At 26.7% G+C, this 13,945-nt stretch overlaps 2 protein-coding genes across 2 annotated transcripts in view; one reads left to right on the forward strand and one right to left on the reverse strand.

Annotated features, from left to right (window-relative positions):
- The window catches only part of LOC122503110 (rRNA methyltransferase 2, mitochondrial), a 175,286-nt gene that overhangs the window by 111,582 nt on the left and 49,759 nt on the right, over positions 1-13,945 (reverse strand). The window contains exon 3 of the mRNA XM_043613541.1: positions 8,482-8,524. The gene's annotated coding sequence lies outside the window, so the exon portion shown is untranslated. The remainder of the gene's footprint in view (positions 1-8,481; positions 8,525-13,945) is intronic.
- The window catches only part of LOC122503107, an 89,542-nt gene that overhangs the window by 30,082 nt on the left and 45,515 nt on the right, over positions 1-13,945 (forward strand). The gene's annotated exons all lie outside the window — the stretch shown is intronic.

Raw genomic sequence — 13,945 nt, forward strand, 5'->3', positions numbered from 1 at the left:
TAGTTCATTAAATTAGTCTCGAGAATTTTACTATTTTTTTTTAATTGTGTACAATTTTACCAATTTTTTAAAATTGTACAAGTATTTACTATTTTTTTTTATTGCATACAATTTTACTATTTGATTCATGCTGTTTGGCGATTTAAAGAGCAATGACTGTTTAAAGATCAATGACTGTTTAAAGAGCAGTGACTGTTTGAAAATTCCATTTAAAGAGCTGGGAATATTTAAAGAGCAATGACTATTTTCGGGGTAAAACTATTTTTGGCAGTGACTATTTTTCTGACTATTTAAAAAGACTATTTAAAGAGTAAAGAGTAATGACTACTTTTGTTGGTGAAAAATATTTTTTGGCAGTAACTATTTTAAGTATTTTAAGTATTTTAAGAGCCTTTTTAAAAGGATTATTTAAAGAGCAATTTTTGTGAGGAACAATTTTTTAAATTAATTACACTGCTAGTCATATTGATAATTAATGTCGAATTACGAATTACTTTTGATAACAAAATTGCAATAAAATATGTATTAAAACATTCTATAGGGTTCAATATTGCACGCCATTCGCGTAAATATCAACTAGTGTAGCCTACTTTTTCATGAATAGTGAATACTTCATGAATAGTTCACCAAGCAAGATCCAGCGTAGAAAACTACGTTATATAAACAAGCCAAGGAAAATGAAAAGTCGAGTCGAAGCAAAACTGAAAATTCCCTTTAAAAAATGGATTTTTATAAAAATTTTCGTATTTTACAATCCGTGATTTAAAGACAAGATCTGTATCTCTTTTATGTATAGTTTACGATGTATACAAACTATTTATAACATTTCGTTTTGGAATTCAGTCACGAATTTTTTCTTCCTTCTTCTTCTTCTTCTTCTTCTTTTTTTTTGGGGTAAACAGAAAATTACATCTGCCTTGATGTGTTAAGAAACACACAGTTGAACAAACTGTGTCAAAAAAGAAAACTTTTAACCGTTATTATATATGCTTATTGTAATTGATATTTATACAGAAGAAGAATATCTTTTTCTATTCTCTATAATAGAAAAGTTTTATTCCATTTTTGTTAGAAAATATTCACTCATAAACAATTATGCATTCGGCCATAAAAATACGACTCTCGAGAGGTGTGGAAGAAAAATAAGGCCCAAGTCCGGATTTAGAGAACTATAAATCATCATTCTGCAGTAAAAGGCTTATAACCTGCAGTTTCCATAACTTTTGTATGGTAATAAAAATTTATGAATTAAAAGTGTTTTAAAAATTTTTAAAATACTTTTAAAAAGAGGATTTTTCTAAATTGTCAGGAGAAAAAGCACTTTCTCGATTATAATCAGCCCTCGAGGTTATGAGATTAGATCCATGGTATGATTATCGAAGACCTGAGGGATAAGTGATAAACTGGATTACTAGAGAGCGCAGGTAGCTTCAAGAAGTATGAAATTACGACAAGAACAAGACTTCGAATCGTGTTCAAAAAGTGCATAAAGGTTCATTCATCCTGTTTTTTTAATTCTGCCCATAGAGAAGAAAAATTAAAAAAAAATTTCCACTTATCGCATTTAAATCGTGAAAACTTGATTGATTTCATTGCGACAATTATGTGGGTGAATAAACCATAATTATATCAATTTTACTTTAGCGAGCTACATAACTCGCTAAACCGGATTGAAGCATACAATACATTCTCTGCCGCACCCCCATCTTTTCCACTGAAGTTACGATCCATTTCAATATACAACTACACAAAGTTCTAATAATACCCGCAATCTAATATCAACCATAAAAAAAAGTTCGGCTCCAATTCTCCAAAATCTCCCGAATCCAAAAATCAAAATCACTACTTAATTTCGGGTACCATTCCTGGCAAAAAACAGTAAGTTTATATTAGTTTTCAATCCATGCCATTATAAAGTGAAAGTTATCAATTGACAATTCAGTGTCTACTTGATTGTATACTAAAAATTTAAAGTAAAAAAACCCAGAAGTCAAAATAACGATAAAGTTGAGACTTTCTAAAAAAAAGGGATTGAAACATTTTTCGAGAATATTTATAAATATAGCAATTCTTTTTTTAATGATATTTTATTTGTATCGTGTGAACGGTACTTAAGACTTAAGACGGTGTTCCGTGCAAGGCGATGGTGGCCTTAGGCACTCGGTCACTGACACTGTTTCCCAACCTGTGCGACGGGGTCCTCGTGTATCACGTGACCATATTGCAAATAAAAAAAAAATCAAGCCATTTACACTGATAAACTAACGAGGAAATGAAAAACGTCTCCCAATCCTATTAAAATAATTATCTATCGGCCATCAAAAAAGTTCCACTCTAAAACCAATCAATAAAAAATTTATACTTATTTGCATTTTTCTGCGTATGGAAACATTCAAAATGTCAAAAGGAAGTTCCTCTTTTTTACTTCGAAGCTAAATTTTTTGATTCTCGAAAGAACGTAAATTTCTATACGACACTAATTTTTAATTTACATCTAAATTTTTTTCTACAACTACATTTTTTGCAAACTGAACTTTTTAATCTGATTTTTATTTTTAATAATTAATATTTTAATTCATTTATTTTATTAAATTTTAATTAATTACTTAATATATTAATATTTAAATTTTAAATTTTTTGAATTTCGCGCCAATGTAGTTCATGAAATTGCCGCCTAGATGGCGCGAAAATTCTCTCATAAACGAAATGAAAAGCGATATTAGCGTCGAAAATTATTATTTACTGTTTCTGGAGATGAAAATTTTACAAATTTCCCCTCTTTTATGTACATAGGGAGATAATATTTCAGATCAAATTTTAAACCCAAATTCTTAGGTCCCTGAAGTTAGCGTCGACGCTGAGAGTCAAAAACCATTTTTTTCGCCAAATCAAAAAGAAAGGAAATTGTTTCAAAAGTTTTAGAAATAAAAAATTGACCTCAGCTTTTTTTTAATTCCTTAGGTGAATAAAAAGAGGCGCAATGATTATTCCTCAAATGTCATTTGACCGATCTGTCATTTTACCGAATTGCATTTTTTTTTTTGAATTGTCATTTTTACGAAATGTCATTTTTGCGAAAAGATATTTTTTGAAATATCATTTTTACGAATTGTCATTTTTACGAAATGTCATTTTTCGAATTGTCATTATTACGAAATGTCACTTTTGTGAATCGACATTTTTACGAATTGTCACTTTTGCAAATTGCCATTATTACGAATTGTCATTTTTACGAATAGTTATTGTTCCGAAATGTCATTTTTTCGAATCGCCACTTTTAAGAATTGTCACTTTTGCGAATTGTCATTTTTGCGAAATTGCTATAGTAAATCTATATATGTATATAAGTTTACTATATCAATTTTCGTAAAAATGACAATTCGCAACGGTGACATTTCGTAAAAATGGCAATTCGAAAAAATGTCAGTTCGCATAAATGACAATTCGTAAAAGTGACTTTTCGCAAAAGTGACAATTCTTAAAAATGTCGATTCGCAAAAATGACATTTCGTAAAAATGGCGATTCGCAAAAGTGACAATTCGTAAAAATGTCGATTCACAAAAATGACATTTCGGAACAATAACGATTCGTAAAAGTGACAATTCGTAAAAATGATACTTCGAAAAAATGACTTTTTGCAAAAGTGGCAATTCGTAAAAATGACATTTTGTAAAAATGACAATTCGAAAAAATGCAATTTGGTAAAATGACAGTTCGGTCAAATGTCATTTTGGGGAATAATCATGCGCCTCAATAAAAAGAGTGAAATTAGTGCCATTTTCATCTCTAAAAAACCCTAAAAAATAGTTTTCGACACTAACTGTAGGAACATAAATCCTTTGTAAAAATTACTGAATTCTTTTTGGTTTTCTTTTCGAAAAAATTGCTTTCGACTCTCAGCATCGAAGCTAACTTCTCAGGGACCTAATATTTAGGTCCTAATCTACGCCTAATTAAAAATAGAAAAAAATTGTAATTAACACAGATTTTCTGCAGATATCAAATTGAGACAAGAAACGAATCAAAAGTATTGCGACGCAATACTTTTGATTCGTTTCTCGTCTCAATTTGATATCTGCAAAAAAACTCCGAAGTAAATATTGTAAAGCAGAAAGCAGAGACAAAATTTCACGTACGACTAATAATTTTGGAACGTGAATTTAAAAGTCCTTTCTGCTATTAAACAAGGTCTTATGAAAAACGTTTTATTATTTTATTCCTACGAAAGGAGAATTGTTGCCCCCTTCCGATGGCTTTCAAAAATTGATAGAATGGAATTTAATTAATGATTTTAGTGAAATTAATAGTGGCAATAGAAACTGTGACTTTATTGTTAGCTTTAAGGGAAACATTTACCGGATGCACACGTGCGAACTATATAAAAGGGGAACTTTTACGAACTCGTAATTTCTCGTCGGAACTTGTAGATTTCAGAAATGGCTATTTACCCCTCGAATAATGAAAAATGTTGCCACGCGTTTCTCTCATTAAATTTCGTGTGTGTGTGTGTGTGTGTGTGTGTGAATTCAGTGTTAATTATGTTTGAAAAAATAATTGGCGCACCGAATATTAGTTTCCTCTAAAGTAATTTTTCTAAATCCTTTAATAAACCTTAAAAATCCTTAAATAATCCGTTATCAGAGAGTTAGCGACAATTTAGCGTCGAAATTGTCCAATTGTTGAACCAATAAAGAACCAAAAAAAATTGGACCAAACTAAGTTTTTCCGAACCTAAGCATCGACGCTAACTTTAGGAACCTAGAAATTGTCCAATTTTTGAACCAATAAAGAACCAAAACAAATTGAACCAAACTAAGTTTTTCTGAACCTAAGCATCGACGCTAACTTCAGGAACCTAGAAAAGACGTTAAAGGTTATTTATTTGGTAAAAATTTGCCAAAAAGAAAGTGTTTTTTCCCGCAAACGAAAAAAATGCCTAGAGTAGAGTTTATAGAACAAGAAGAGGAATGGCAAATGCAAGATCACGATTCGCATTCTTTATTCTAATTCTACCTTTCGAAGAAAGAGCGAATAATGGTGAACGGCGCTGAAGCAGCGTTCTTGAACCTTTTTCATGACCTTGAGTTATTCAATATAAATCTTTAGTAACTGCGAAGAGGACCGCAACAGTCGTATATATATTATGACTAGTAAAACAACATGGAAAGGGTGTTCTAAAAAACCACTATTACACACCATCAAAAATAAATAAAGAAAACTTCCCACCTTGAGATCATTATTATCCAAGTGCCCAATAATCTATGCCATATTTCTACATTTTTATCTGATCGACTATATTATATATTTACACTCACAGTATATCTGCACTAAAAAAAAGAATACAACAACTTCTACTGTACAAATGCAGTAAAACCTAAACTGAAACGGAATTTCTGATCACTTGTTAATTTTTACTATAGTTTCCGAATTCTGGACTCTGCTGCCAGATGATTAAAAAAAAATCTTCAAAAAATCTCAAATCTTCAAACTTTTCTTATTTATTTTCAGAAATCTTTAAACTAGTCAAAAGAATTTCTTCAGATTTTGATTATAATTTTTTCTAAAATATGATAAATGAAATTAAACAAACAATTTTAAAGAAATAAATCATGTTATGTTTGAACCTGTTCGCAGTTTGAAGTTATACTTTTGTTTTCTTCACAACTTTTTTAATAAATTTTCTTTTTTAATCTTTGAAATTTTAAAATTAATGTACTAAAAATTTCTAAATTCTTGATTTTTATTAAAAAATTTAAAAATAATTAAAATTTGAAGAATTATATCAAAAATTTTTTTTAATAAATTCTTTCGAGAAAATTAAATTAAAATTGTTTTGGAAAATAATTAAATGCTCACAAAAAATATTATTATTTATAAAAAGAATCAAATTCTTCCAGAGAATGTTATTAAAATTATTGAAAATAATTTAATTCTTAACAAGAATTTTATTAAAATCTTTTCTAAATAATTGAATCTTTTCGTGAAATTTTATTAAAATTGGTTTTGAAAATAATTGAATTCCTGCGATGAATTTTACTTTTTATAAAAATAATTGAATTCTTCCAAAGAATGAAATAATTGAATTTTTCAAATAATTGAATTCCTGCGATGAATTTTACTTTTTATAAAAATAATTGAATTCTTCCAAAGAATGAAATAATTGAATTTTTCAAAAAATTAAATTCTTGCAAAAAATTTTTAAAATTAATTACATTTTTCGAGGAATTAATTAGAAATTTTATTAAAAATAATTGAATTCCTATGAACAATTTTATTATTTATGAAAATAATTGTATTCTTACACAACGAATTTTATTACATTTTTTAAAATAATTGAATTTATGTGAAAGATTTTATTTTTATTTTGTAAAAATAATTGGATTCTTACGAAGAATTTTATGGAAATTTTTGTAAATAATTTGATTTTTTCTGAAAAATTTTAGGAATATTTAAATTAATATAAAACATGAAGTTATAGATCACTCCGAGTCTTCGACTCGGACTGATCGATAACTTCCTGTTTTATAATAATACTCTTATAAGTTGTTGAAATTCAAAAAGGTTTGATTAAAAAATTTTTGAAAATGTTAATTACCATTAGTGCTGCCAGGTAATTAAAAATTTTCTTCAGAAATTTTTCAACTAGTCAAAAAATTTTTTTCAAAATGTTGGTTACAATTTTTTGTAAAATATGATAAATGAAATTAAATTTCACAAACAATTTTAAAGAAAGAAATTAATATTGTTGTGTTTGAATCTGTTTGCAGTTTGAAGTTAGTTTTTGTTTGCTTCTCAACTTTCTTAATAAATTTCCCTTTCCAATGTTTTGAATTTTAAAATTAATTCACTGAAAATTACTAAATTCTTGCAAAGTTTTTATCAAAAAATTGGAAAATAATTAAAGTAATTGGAAGAATTTCATCAAACATTTTTTTAAATAATTGAATTCTTTTGAGATAATTTCTCGCAAAAAATATTATTATTTATAAAAGTAATGAAATTCATCCATCTTATTAAAATTATTGAAAATAATTTAATTCTTAACAAGAATTTTTATAAACATTTTTTTTAATAATTGAATCTTTTCGTGAAATTTTATTAAAATTGTTTTGAAAATAATTGAATTCCTGCGATGAATTTTACTATTTATAATAATAATTGAATTCTTTCAAAAAATGTTCTATTAAAATTTTTGAAAACAACTTAATTCTTATCAAGAATTTTATTAAAAATTCTTTAAAATAATTTAATACTAGCAAAAAGGAATAGTTAATAAGTTTATTTTTTAAGATTTTTAATCTGAAATTATTCAATAATTGATGTTTATATTTGAAAGTATAAAATTTTTTAATTTGCAAAATAATAAGTGAAACAGTAACATTTACTGTAGTAAATAATAATTATGATATTTATTATTATAGTCATAAGAATATAAAGAAAAAAAATTATAATTAATTTTAAAATAATGGTTTGTTTATATTATTTAAATGTTTATAAATATTTTCATTATTACTTGATAACACAGCCTTCGCAAAATTTTCAAAAAATCTTCATTTTTAGAATATTTTTTGAAATTCTTCAAATATCGCAGATTGCTTTAATTTTCTTTAGATTTGAAGAAAAATCTTCCAATCTGGCAGCACTGAATTTTCGAATGTGTAAATTTTTCCATTTCCGAAGCAAATTCGGCCAGAAATTAAATTCTACTTTGGACGAAAAAAAATTTTCTCTGGAAATAGTACAAAAATTTGTCAAAACTAAGCAGAAGTTCCATATTTAGATTCGCTTCACGTCGTTTACGAGCGAATTTTCATGCCATCTAGGCGGGGATTTAGAGAACTTTTGGCGGGAAATTCAAAATAAAAAAGAGTTTGTTCAATATTATATTAAGTGGAAAGTGTTAATTATAATATTTATTAATTCATATAAGAGAGGGGATCAAAATTATAGTTAGGAGATATTCACAAACTACGTAAGGATTTAGAGAGGGGGGGGGGTCAATAGAAAAATGGCGCTAATGTATGTGGGGGGAGGAGAGGGGTTATAATTAGAAAAAATGTCTTACGTAGTTTGTGAATGACCCCCTTAAAAACCTAGGATTTTTAGGACCCTAGGATCAGTTCATTAACAAATATGAGCAGCTCCTGATAAGAAATTAATTTTTCAATGAATGGAATTCAATAATAATTATGAAAATTCATATTCAATGTTGGAATATGCGTCTGTTCGCATATAATAAATTGTGCAATCAACCTTCTAATAAACCGATCTTTTTACAAACATGTGCCGCATGCAGTTTATAATGATAAAGTATAATATGTATGTAAGAGAGTTTATATTATAAAACTAGACAGTTATTTTTATCTTTAATTATACCGTATGCTTTTCTTTCACTTCCACGTCTTTTTCTTTTTCTTTTCTTATGCTTAAATAACTATTGTTATGTTGTAAGATTTAGTAATTTTTTAGTAATCACTCACCACTTTTATTGTTTGCCGTAGTTATTCGCGCAGCAACAGTTTCCTGAAAAATTATTATAAAAAGTTGCATCAATATTTGTTACGCAATAGTAATTTTAAATTCAATATAAGTATTTTTTTTCTTCTAAATGCCTATACATTAAACGAACTATTTATAATTTACAGTGTAGTGTATAAAAATCATCAGGAGAATAATTTATGAGACCCATATAAAATAAAAGGTGTCGAAATATATAAAAGTGTTTCTCTTTTCTGTAATGGAGAAGTAAATATAGGATTTCAGAAAGTTTCGCCAAAAAAAAGATTGATTCGGATGAACATAATATATGCTGTAGTGTAGAATTCGTAGACTATTTAAATTCTATTAGATGTAACAGAATAGGTTCTTTTAACCGATTTTAAGCAATGACGAACTTTTTTATTGCTTTCAAATGTTATTCAAATCAGTAAAAAAAAAGTATCCAAATAGTATCAAATCGTAAAAAATATAAAATAGTAGTTTTTAGTAGGATACGAAAAGTCTGATAATTTGAAAGTCCTTCGAATCGCAATAATTTTTATTCGCTTCTAAAAGAAATAGTTTCTTGTTTTTTTTTCTCTGAATCTGAAAAATGACAAATTTCCTTTCTTGGTTAGATTTCAAGTTTCATATATATGCCACTGTAAAGTGCGCACGTGCTCGATGGCTATATGCAACCAAGCAGTAATATTATCAGCTTCGGTATATATGAGCAGAGTTAAAAAAAAAAAGTGAGAAAGAATGCGTGTAATTATCATGAAATACCTAATAAATGTTCCAGTAATTTGACTTCATTATGAAACAGTCTGGAAGTTGATCAAGAAATTAAAATTCTTTTCTGTGTAGTGTGACATTATTTATCTGGTCTAGACATTCGTATATATATTCTATTCACGCCTGAAGTAAATTTGTCAGAATCAATTCATTTAATTACGAGAGGGCATATATAAATTTTTTTTACCCGCAGAAAAAATACACGTATCTATGACAAATCATTTATAAATTAAATTTATTACCAGTAGCAGCTAGCGCATTCGGCGAGATGAGAAACGAAGGAAAAGTGAATAATTATTTCCAATGATAAAAGGAATATTGAGACTAAATCTTTTGAAATATATTTGCATAATGTTGGAAAATAGCGATCAATAAGTTTATTTTGAGAGGAAACAAGACCCTCTAGCCCGGGGCCCTGAATTAATCAATGCCGACTCTGCTGCTACCGTTCGGAGGGGTTATCGATAATCGGGAAAACTTTACAGACTCTCCACGATATTCGAGAGAATCTTCTTTTCAAACAAACTCCTCACTCTATATAAACTTTTCTTACGTAATTTCTCGAGTCCCTTTTTTTGCAAAATAAAGAAATAAAATGGAAGGATAAATATGGGTTCAAGCTAGCCTAGAGACGGTCCTGATAATAATGGTAAAAAAGAAGGACAAAAAGGAGGTTCGTGACTGGCTTCCAACGTTGCTAGTAACTGATCTTCTCTCTCTCCGTATAATGTAACCTGGCTGATTTAATGATGCATTCGGTTAATTCGAAAAGAAGACTCACCAAGAGGCATGAAAATAGCAACCGGTTGCTTTTTAATGACTTCATCCCCTTCAAGTTCGTAGAACGATAATAGAAAGCAGACGAGAGAAAGAGAGCTCGCATTTAAATTGAAATGAATAAAAAAAACAAACCAATATTGTCGAGGGGAGATGCTGTATATATTTTGTTATCAAAAACCACGAGCGAATGAAAATAGGAAAACTAAAACATTTATTTGGTCGCTTGCATTTGCTTCGCTATTTTACAATATACATAAAGAAGCAAAGAATCGCGATAAGAGCAAATAGTTATCACACGCAGAATTTTAAACTATTCACGGGTTAAATGTAAGGTCAAATCAACCAGATCAGCGAACAGATGTCGTCCGAATGAAATATAATTCAATGACTTTTAATCGATCAAAACAAGCATATTCCTATATATATGTACAATTTCGCAAAGTTCTGCAAATAAAAAAACGCTTCTTTTAAATAAAAATTCTTCTTTCAAATATAAAAAGCCTCTTTTAAATAAAAAAGCTTTAGAGTTACCACAGAAATTTAATTTTTTTCCCTGACTTTTCACTGATGATTTCTAGATGAAAATTTCAACTTTTTTCCTGACCCTAAAGAATATTCTGAACACAGTTTTCTCGAAAGTATCAAATTGATATTAATGTGGATCAAATTGATACCAATGTGGATCAAATTGATGCTAGAAATTTGGATCAATTTTTTATTTGATCCACATTTTTGGTATCAATTCGTTGCAATTTGATACTTTAAAGTTAACAGTGATAAATCACTCTAAAAATAATTAGATACTCAAAAAAATGTTCGATTACATTTATTTACGAATTTCTTCAAATTGTAAAATTATTCAAAAACATCAATAACTTCTTTTTTGAATAAATATTTAATCAATATTATTTTTCCGAAAGAATTAAAATTCTTCAAAACATTCAAATTCAAACAGTTTTGAAATTCAACAACTTAGGAGAATTAAAAAATAAATATAGGGTAGAGTGGGGTAAAAAAGCCACATTTTTACTTTTGATGCTGTAAAATCTGTATTTAAAATTTTTTTCTCAAATTTCCAATTGTTATTGAAAGTTTAGTTATTAAGCTTGAAAATTCTTGACGGAAATATTTTTTATCTCATGAAAGGACTAAGTTATAAGAGTTTTACGGAAGCACTGTAAGTGGCTTTTTTGCACCACCTGGTGGGGTGAAAAAGCCACCCTACGATTTTAGCAAAACATGTTATCAATTTAGGTATTTTTATAGTTTTCCTTTATTTATATGACAAATAGTCTTATTTGAAAAATATTTTAATAATTATGAAAGAGTTTTTAGCAAGCAAAATTGAAAATTATATAGAGTTTACCTGTTTTCGATTTGCACTGCCAATTTTTCGTACCTTTTTTAGAAGTTCTCTTTAAGTTTCACCACAGATAACAAATTTCGTTGCAACCGTTTATTCATTGTTTATTTTTTTAATGCACTTTGAACTACTTTTTCGTCGTGTTTAATTTATTTTATTAAATAAACACGAGAAATTTTTGTAAAATAAGAAGGTTAGTTTAAATAGAAAACAAGTGAATTTCACAAAATATTCAATGGATTTTTTGCCCTGGCTTTTTTACACCCAAGACTAGTTATTAAAAAAAGCAAAAATAAATTGTTAATTCAGTTCAATTTCCAAAAATTAACATTGTATACGTTTTCGGTATACTTTTCTCCTTATGTACAAACATTTATTTTTATTATTCGTTCACTTAATCAGACTGTAATATGTTTGAATAGTTCACCAAAATGTTTTCAAAAAAGCAACAAAAAATTAAAATTACAATAAAAACAATATTAATCTAGGTACAACATTCAAACTAGATTCAAAAGTTGCGTATTACCTAATAGTATTTATATTCTAAACAGATGATAAATCGGCTTAATAGTTTTTAAATAAAACTCAAATGGCTTTTTTACACCATGGCTTTTTTACCCCACTCTACCCTATATTTTAGAATATAGAAGATGACCGAGTACCTAATAAAATCATTATTTTATATTATAAGAATTCAGATTCTCAAAGATTTTAACTTGAAACCTTTACAAAATTCAATTTTTTCTAAAAATTGCAATTATTAGTAACTTCTCCAAAACTCAATTATAATCTAAAACTTTTTAACTGAAATTAATTTTTAAGTAAATTTTTTTTTTCTTAAAATTGAATTCTTATACATAATTTTAACAACAAAATTTTAAATATTTGAATTCTTTCGACGAATTTTAATACCATTTTTATGAATAATTACATTTTTCGAAGACTTCGATTAAAATTGTATTAAAAATAATGGAAATTTTACAATAACTTTTATTATTTATGAAAATAATTGAATCACTGGGAAAGAATTTTACGAAAAAGTTTCAATCAATTGACTTTCTTCAAAAAAAATTTATGCAAATTCTATTTTTAATATTTGAATTCCTGTGAAATTTTCATTATTTTAGAAAATAATTGAATATTACTGTAAAATATTGTTAAAATTGTTTTTAAATAATTGAATTTCTTTGGGAAATTTTATTAAAATAATTGATATACAAATTATTGAATTAAGAAAAAATTTTGAAAATAATTGAAATTTTGCCATGAATTTTATTAAAAATTTTTAGAGTAATTGAATTCTTGTGATGAATATTTTATTTAAGAAAATAATTGACTTCCTCAGAATGATTTTATTATGATAATCATTCAGAATGATTATTTATAAAAATAATTGAATTACTGCGAAGAATTTAATGCCAAATTTTTAAAACATTTGATTTTTTCGCAAAAATTTATGCAAATTCTATGTTTAAAAATAATTAAATTCCTGTGGAATTTTTATTTGTTTGGAAAATAATTGAATTTTATCAAAATTTTTAAATAATAATTGAATTCTTTTAAGAAATTTTATTAAAATAGTAGAATATTGAAAATCATCAAATTAAGAAGAATTTTTAAAAATAATATTTAATTTTTGTGATGAACACTCGTATTTAATGAAAATAATAGAATTTTTAAATTAATTTTAGTAAAATCCCTGAAAATAATTTAATTTTGTCGAAGAATTTTGATATTCATTTATAAAGATAATTGAAATGTTGACGACAATTTTTTTTAGATTTTTTGAAAGTACATAATTGAATTTCTGCGAAGAATGTTATTAATTTTGAAAATAATTGAATTCTTGTAATGAATGTTGTTATTTATGAAAATAATTGAATTTTGCAATAAATTTTGCTAATATTCCTGAAAATTGAAAAATTCATAAAATTCGTGGTAATTTCATAGTTTATGAGGCAAACAAAGAGACAACAAAATTTAGAATTTTCTTATAAATTCTAAACATTTATTTTTTTTCCAGTACTTTTAATAAAAATTCCTGACTTTTCCCTGAATTCTCTAATTTCCCTGACCTGTGGCATCCCTGAGCTTCTTTCAAATAAAAAAGTTTCTTTCAAATAAGAAAAAAAGGGTTAAAAAAAATGAGAGTTCCAATTTAACTCCTAACGGAATTGTATAAAAGTTGCAAATTTTTGGGAGTTAAAACAAAAAGAGTAAAATAATACGGCGAATTGGGTGTAAAATTTTTTGTGTTAAAAATCAACTCCAAATGTATAATAAATCTAGAGAAAAACAAACTACTTTATCATTATCTGATTAAAATAAAAATATTAATAATTAAAAAAAAATACTTTCTTATTACAGACTATTATAGAGAATAATTAAAATTAAAAGAAGAATACAAAAGAGAACATTTAGGAGTAAATTACTCGATATTCGATAATATGTGATCGCATAGCAATTTCGATAAGAAGCCGCATTGACTAAAAGGTCGATAATATTTTTTTTTTAATCTCAAGAGAAAA

This window comes from Leptopilina heterotoma, unplaced genomic scaffold (genome assembly GCF_015476425.1).
Source record: "Leptopilina heterotoma isolate Lh14 unplaced genomic scaffold, ASM1547642v1 Lhet_244, whole genome shotgun sequence".
Classification (NCBI taxonomy): Eukaryota; Metazoa; Arthropoda; class Insecta; order Hymenoptera; family Figitidae; genus Leptopilina; species Leptopilina heterotoma.